Source organism: Melitaea cinxia, chromosome 2 (assembly GCF_905220565.1).
Source record: "Melitaea cinxia chromosome 2, ilMelCinx1.1, whole genome shotgun sequence".
Classification (NCBI taxonomy): Eukaryota; Metazoa; Arthropoda; class Insecta; order Lepidoptera; family Nymphalidae; genus Melitaea; species Melitaea cinxia.
Window position 1 is genome coordinate 2,433,372 of NC_059395.1, and position 7,770 is coordinate 2,441,141.

A 7,770-nucleotide genomic window follows, 5' to 3' on the forward strand; every position below is an offset into this window, starting at 1 on the left:
ACACAGCCTGTAATATCTCATTACTTTAGGCCAATTTTTAGCTATATGAGATCGTGCAATACAATGGATCGGAACTAAAATATAAGTTCGGAACTAAAGTACAAGTTTTGGAGTAGACGGGTCCTGGAGCCGAGACCGCGTCTTGGCAAACGCAGTGTGGGACTTTCTCCGGCCCGTTGGACCGACGATCTACGTAAGATTGCCGGTGTAGTCTGGATGAGGATTGCGGAAAACCGGGATATCTGGCGCGAACTTTGGAAGGCCTATATCCAGCAGTGAACTGCAATAGGCTGAACTGAAAATATAAGTTACAAGTACATTAAAATAAATTTTACCATTTCATATGTTTAACTAATATCTTGCTCCGTACTTGAACGTAGAGAAAGTTGTGTACTACAAATGTTGCACAAGTGCTGTGCCTCTTATAAATATTAATTATTTACCTCAAAGCCTATTGTATTTGTTGTAGGTATTTACTTGTGTCTATATATCTGCTTGTTTGTGTATATACATATGTAAAGCGCATATGGAAACCACAATAATAATATAATAATTTTCTATAGTCTATATTAATAAATGTTGAGCGGGTTTTTTATTCGGTTATATTGCGAAAACTACTGAAACCGATCGGAAAAATTACTTAAACTATAAGATGCAGCGTTTTTCGAAGAATGTTTTAGTATATGATATGTAGGTGTTTACATATCGTGTAAAAAAATATGGACGGCCAGAGGTCGCTAGTATATAAATTATGTCCGTAAGAAATACCTACTTAACCATATGTATGTATGTATGTATATGTATATATATATGTGTATGTGTATGTATGTATATTTACGTATTATATGTATATATTATGTATGTGTGCCATGTGCTCCATGCCGTCTAATTCTTTAGTCATGTCCTTTTCATGCTAGAGGTTGTCTGGAAGAGATCGCTCTTTTAGCGATAAGACCGCCTTTTGTACATGTCTATATTTTCTTTTACGGTGTAAAATTTTTCTCTGATAGTGTACAATAAAGAGTATTTGTATTGTATTGTATTGTATTAATCGACTGCTACCTACAACTATTCCATTAAAATTTCCTAACTTAAGCTATTCTTAACCAACTATGTATAATTATATTACATAATTTTATTTATTTAATTCTGATTCTCGGGAAGAAGAGTGAATAAGACCTTGTATCGCCAGTAAGTAGGTCAAGTATTTTACTCATTATAATGAAACAACTTTGTCGGGTTTTATCGCGGTTAACTAAGTTTTTAAAATGCCCGACGTTTCGGACACTATAGCAACCATGGTCATAGAAGTCCTCCCGTGGTCACGGTGAAATTCGCGTAAAAATTAGAAAACAAAAGTATTTGTCAAAAGTATTAAGTAGATTACGCGTTGATGCTACTGTCACAGCACTGGTTTGTGGCTGTTGCGCTGGCGGTTGCGGGTTCAATACTCGCACATGGAAAACATTTGTATTGGCCATTGGTTTGCTGTGGTCTGGGCGTTTGTGCTTGTGTATTGTGTGTGTTTCCGGACCCCCGACACAGGAAATAATCCTGCCGTTAAATGTGAAGCATTTATTTATTTATTTTATTTTTAATTAAATTGTTTTCTTCCTGAAGACAATCAGTAATAATAATCACGAAAAACCCACATTTTACCTCAAACATTACTTCGAGCTTCAAAACAAATAATAATATGATTAGTTGAGGAAAATACACATTTTAATGTTAATATAAGAACAATAAATAAAACAAATATAAAATTTATATTATAATAATATTTATAAAATGCATTACATCAAAAATTATCTAAGTCTTTTATGTAGGGATTTTTATCGAAAAAGATGCCAGTTTCATCGTTGCCGAAATGATGTTGATGATTATAATTATGAAATCAACGGCTAGCCCTTATTATTATGCCTTAATTTCAATATAGAACTATAACTCATTTTTGTTCTTCTCTGCAGAATCTACATTTCGAATCGGCAGTAGCTTTACTTTTACAAAAATAATAATTTATTTTTAAAGTTTTAATTTGTAAAATGACGATTCGAAAGTGCTCTTGGGGTCTATTTGAATGAAGCTGTTTTTGATTTTGATTTTGTTAATTTAGGAATAGATAGCAGTTATCAATATGATTTGAGATTTTTTTATATACAAAGTAAACTCACTTTTAACCTTTTTTTCATACTATTTCGTAAACAGTAAAGAAAAGACTATAAAATAAAATCCTTCAGCAAATTAACTATCGATGCAAATAAAAAAATGTTTACACATGTTATGTTCTACTGAGGTAGGGCAGAAAATATCCTGCACAAAAACTGGAGCAGCCCGACTGGGGAATCACCTTGACCTTACAGAAGACCACAGCTAAATTATACTGCTTTCAAGCAGTATTGTGTTCCTATGGTGAGTAAGGTGAACAGAGTTGAAAATTGTAAGGTGCCCAGAAAAACGTAAAAAGGTCATTCGTTCAGTAGATTTTACTCATATTTTTTTTAAATATAGGGTGCCTTATTTTACTCATATTTTTTAAATATAGGGTGCCTTATATGGGAATCGATTCTTTAGGACTAAATTTCAATAAAATGAAATAAAATAGTAATTATCAAACGAATATTTCAAGCGGCGCAATTCACGTCACAGAGAGCACACCATATGAGAACAAAAGATACAATTAACCCACTGTTTGACAAAGAAACTATTATGTTATTATTAATTATATTAACAATCCGATCGGCTTCATAACTTCGAGTGTAAATTACTGATCGACGGTTGCTCATATATAATGACTTTTGTGAAATCTTTATCGATATTAAGTACCTCGGTTTATGGGTCAGATTGGGTATGAATATGCCAAAACTCTACGGAATTTTTGATGGGCTACAAGAACAAAATTTGTTTTAGGATATTGTCTTACTACGTGTGTTGTATGTGTTTTGAAATATTCGGGAACGTCACTGAGATCTAACACGAGTCTATCGAACACCATGATGATGAAAAAATTCAATTAAATACGCTTCATTTAAAATAACTCCCAAATCTCTTGACAGATCTCGATTAAATTTAAAGAGTATTACAAAAAATTCACCAGCTTTGGGTAAAATTAAAAAACGAGTGTGGTTTAGACCACACGATTGAAGTAAGTAGTAGCTGCTTCGACTTATTATCCAGGGCAAGATCCAGGGCAAGCGCAGTGTGAGTCGTAGAAGAACATCTTAGCTAAAAAATCTACGCCAAAGGTTTGGGAAAAGTACCCGTTCGTTATTCAGGGCTGCGGTATCAAGGATACAAGTTTCCAAAATGATCGCCGAACTTTGTGAGAAGATGGCACTTTAAGAAGATTGAAGTAAAACTTCTTTAGTTGCCCCTACAGTAAATATACGAAACGTAACTCTCTCTCTTTCTGCCTTCACTAACTTATAGGTATCTCCTTCTCAATTTCCGTTAGCCTCGCTCGACTACGCTTGTCGTAACGCTCTCGTCAAACATTAACCAGCTTGCTCTCCAAGTCAAACGTGCGTAAAAAAGTTTTACTTCAAAAATAATTATCATCATCAAAATTGTCAGTATCAAGATCGGCATACGAATACAAGATACGCAGTAAAAAGTTGTAAGACATTTTTAAAAAATCATCCAACCGAATTGAAAACCTCCTCTTTTTTGAAGTCGCTTAAAAATCTCGACTATTTACCTAAAATGGATTATGTAAAATTCTTTCGAAGCCCATTCACATATTCTTAGGACAGTGTAGTAACAATCAGCGAGAGTTGAATTAATTAGAATATTTTGTTATAAGATAAGTATGCTAAAGAATTCGTATCTTTCATTTATTATTTGTGCAAGCCTGTACTCGACAGTTACCAGTAATTGTTTAATCAACAAGCCATCACTTGTAAAGTAGAAACTATGTTAATTTGAGGCTGTAGACTATAAAACATCTCATAACTTGCAGGGGCAGATTTAATCACAAAGGAAATTACATAAAACCTAAACCATATTTAGCCTACCAAAGTTCAATTAATTCCTCTACCCCGATACTTCAGCCTACACAAAGGGAGGAAGTGTCACAAATACCGGGACACCGATCTCAGTATACGTTAATAGTGCTAATTCAACGCTCGACATTATAACCCCACTCTATTACTGGAGTACACTTACGGAACTTTGTTTTGTTCTGAAGGGTGTACCTTATTGTTTTGTCGAATTTATTATGAATAACCATAATAGGTATACTAATACTATTATCTTTTGTAAACAGACTGATTATAGAAATCGAGCCCACAACCTTCGGAACAGAAAGCAGGGTCACTGCTACTGTATTTATGTATTACATAGCTTTATCTTATACATATAATAAAATGGTAGGAAAGTCAAAACTGTACATTGAATATTTTTTTTAAGGAATACTCAGGGTTTGATCTACAATCCATACCGAAGCCAAAAATATAGTTTTTTAAATTTTTGTCTGTTTGTCTTTATGTATGTCCGGGATAAACTCAAAAAGTACCGCATGGATTTACTTCCAATTTGGCACGGAAATTACGGGGAACGAGCAGTGAACCTTTATTTCTTCAATGCACTCTGTAACAACGTGTAATCTAACGACGCATATTTGAATGTTGTTGTTATTATGTTAATAACCATGCTATAAGCTAGCTTCACACTATAAATAAAGATATACTGTAGTATATTCAGTAAAAGCATTGCACCCGTGCGAAGCCGGGGCGGGTCGCTAGTATTACATAAACATCTTATACATATTTTAAAGAAGATCCATGAACATTAAGAAGTCATGGATACCCTTTTTATTTCCAAATATCATATTTGAAGTACATATTGAACGAATCATCTAATAAACCCCGTCTCAAAGGCTGATTGATTTGAGTTTAATAAAGTTCTAAGATAGAAGGATACATGATGTGGGTACAGGCAGTGATAGACTACCGTACTTACATACTTAGGTCCTATAGTTCACTCTCACTACTGGAGAAAAGAATTCGACAATATATAGTAAAACTATAGAAAAAATATCTTTTTTCAAGTTACGTTTGACCTGGTATGTAATTTACTAGAACTGTTATCATTGGGTTGATGTTGCTATAACCACCAATCCAATGTAGTAATACGGCAGATAAGTTGATATTAGTATAGTACTTCCTTTTTTAGCAGTGTAGTCATTCTTTCAGTTGCTAACTTTTAATATTTGTAAGAAACATGCTAAGTGTTCAGGGGCAAGTGTGGCAGTGTGCCAAAAAGTGACATTTGGTATTATATTGACCAATCTATTTATTATTTCGGAAGTGTCGATTTTGATTCTACGACTCCTTATAGTATTTTAAAATAGTGAAAATTTTGAAACCCAAATTATTTAGTCACTTACAGTTAAGATGGACGAAATCTAAAAATCTTCCTTATAATAAGATAATAATAAGTTTTATTTATTTTCTCACCACAATATTGCTACAGGACATTAGATAGGTACATAATAACATGAGCACTAATATTGTGGGAGACTGGTGCCTAAGATAGGCTCGAGGCCTGTGTTTCAGGACACCAGGTCCACCCCTTTAAAAAGTACATTTCAATTATCATCCATCATACGGGCAATAATTTTGTTGTAAACAATATTATATGAGATAGTAACTTTGTATATCTAAGGTTAGTATATTTTATGTTATTCGTGGTATGATATGGGTTAGGTAGTGTGTGTGTGTGTGTGTGTGTTGTGTGGGCGTGGGTGCTAGTATGTTAGAAGTACTCTAAGTAAGGGCAGTAAGAATCGCTTCCGTGTCATCATAGTTCAATTTCTGTAACCAGTCAGTTAATTTCCGTTTACACCTATTTTTAGTGAGTGTTGCACACAAAATATTTATTTATTTTTTAAAACTAGCAACACGGGTCTATCTGGCAATAATGTGTGCCACCATGACTTGAATAAAGAGGAAGCTTGTAATTAATAACCATTCTTTTATTTTTTCTACTCTAAGTTAACAACGAAAATGGATTTCAATAAATAAGTAAAATATTCGCAGAAAAGCGAACATGGTCCTTCGAACATCGAGTGAAACGTGAATCAGAATGTGGATCAACAATATAGTACGGTAAAAGCAAAGAAGTTAGACGCCTAAAGTGTGCAGTAAAAAATCTTTGTGTAAGATCCGCCAAATTGAATAAGGAGTTCGCGGCATGCAATAAAAGCCGATAATAATAAGAAGAAAGTGTCATCAATTCGTTATTTTTAATGTTTATACTTTTAAGAAAGATAGACTCTGTCACTGCAAAAGCCTTTCAGATGGATCGCAATATAAAAGAGCAGCCTACCTTGCTAGAATTCTTAGATTTCCTGCAAAGGAGAGCTCTGGCGATGGAGAGTGTCAGCAACAATGGCCACCATCAACAGCAATCATCGGGCCACCAGGTGAAGTCAACCCATTCAAGGCCAGCGGTAGTCAATGTGTCAACTACGTCACAAGTATGCGTCTACTGTAATCTAAGTAAGTGTTCAGGGGATATTTATCATAAACTATTCAATTGCAATCAGTTTAAACTGTTGCCTGTAAAAGATAGAATAACCTTTGTTAAACAAAATCAAATATGTAAAGTTTGCTTGAATTCTCATAAAGGGCGCTGCAGATATCATTACAGATGCAAGACTTGTAAAAAATCACACTCAAGCCTGCTTCATGATATGTCATATGCTACAAACAATGTAGCAATCACTGAAGAAGAACCTCCAGTAGTCTTGATAGCCAAAAATAATTGTATTAACCAGTCTTTACTCCCTACAGCAAAAGTAAAATTAATGCGAGGAGATGGAACTGAGCTTCATATCAAGGCTATTATGGACACAGGGTCACAGATCTCATTTGTGACTTCTCATGTAATACAGGAATTAGGCCTCAAGCCAGATGTGAATAACATGAATATAATCGGCATAACAAACACAAACAACAGGGTCAAATACAGTATACCACTTGATGTATACTCAACAGTATCTGACTTCAAAATAAATATCAATTGTAGTATAGTCGATAATATTACATGTAAGCTACCACAGCAGAAATTCGAGAGATTCTCACTGCCGCCAGGAATAAAGTTGGCAGATAATGATTATAATAATCCAAGCGACATAGACATGCTCATGGGGTGTGATGTACTCTTTCAGGTGCTATTGCCGGAACAGCTACACAGCATCGAGAGTCCTATACCTAGTGCTCCTGTTCCAGGTCTCATCAACACACAATTCGGTCATATAATTGGGGGTAATATACCCACCCATAAACCTAAAAGGCAGGTAACACTTTTATGTACTACTTGCGACTCAAGCATAGATGTAGCTCTAAAGCAATTTTGGAGAACAGAAGAAGTCCCACAAACATTTAATGAAAGCTTGCCAGAGCATGATCTATGTGAGGATGTCTTTAAAAAATCTGTTCAATTAAAAAATCAACAATTTCAAGTGGATTTACCCTTAAAAATACCACTTGATCAAGTAAATGAGCACTTAGGTGATTCATTTAATTTAGCTCTGAATAGGTTTACAAACCTAGAAAAAAAATTACATAAAGATAAAAACTTATTCAAAGAATATAAAAAGTTTATTGATGAAATAATTAAATTAGGCCATGGCCATTATATAGACATTAAAGAATATAATTTTAGGACTGACCCTATATATTTTTTAGCACACCATGCTGTAATAAAAGAGACTTCTAAAACCTCGAGGTTAAGATCTGTATACGACGGTTCAATGAAAACTAGCAAGAA

At 34.2% G+C, this 7,770-nt stretch overlaps 1 long non-coding RNA gene across 1 annotated transcript; it reads left to right on the forward strand.

Moving 5' to 3' along the window:
• The first annotated feature begins 6,336 nt into the window (after positions 1-6,336).
• Positions 6,337-7,548, forward strand: LOC123662861. The gene is made up of 2 exons (XR_006744554.1): positions 6,337-6,497; positions 7,169-7,548. It is a non-coding gene; the product is annotated as an uncharacterized LOC123662861 (long non-coding RNA).
• Positions 7,549-7,770: the final 222 nt, after the last annotated feature.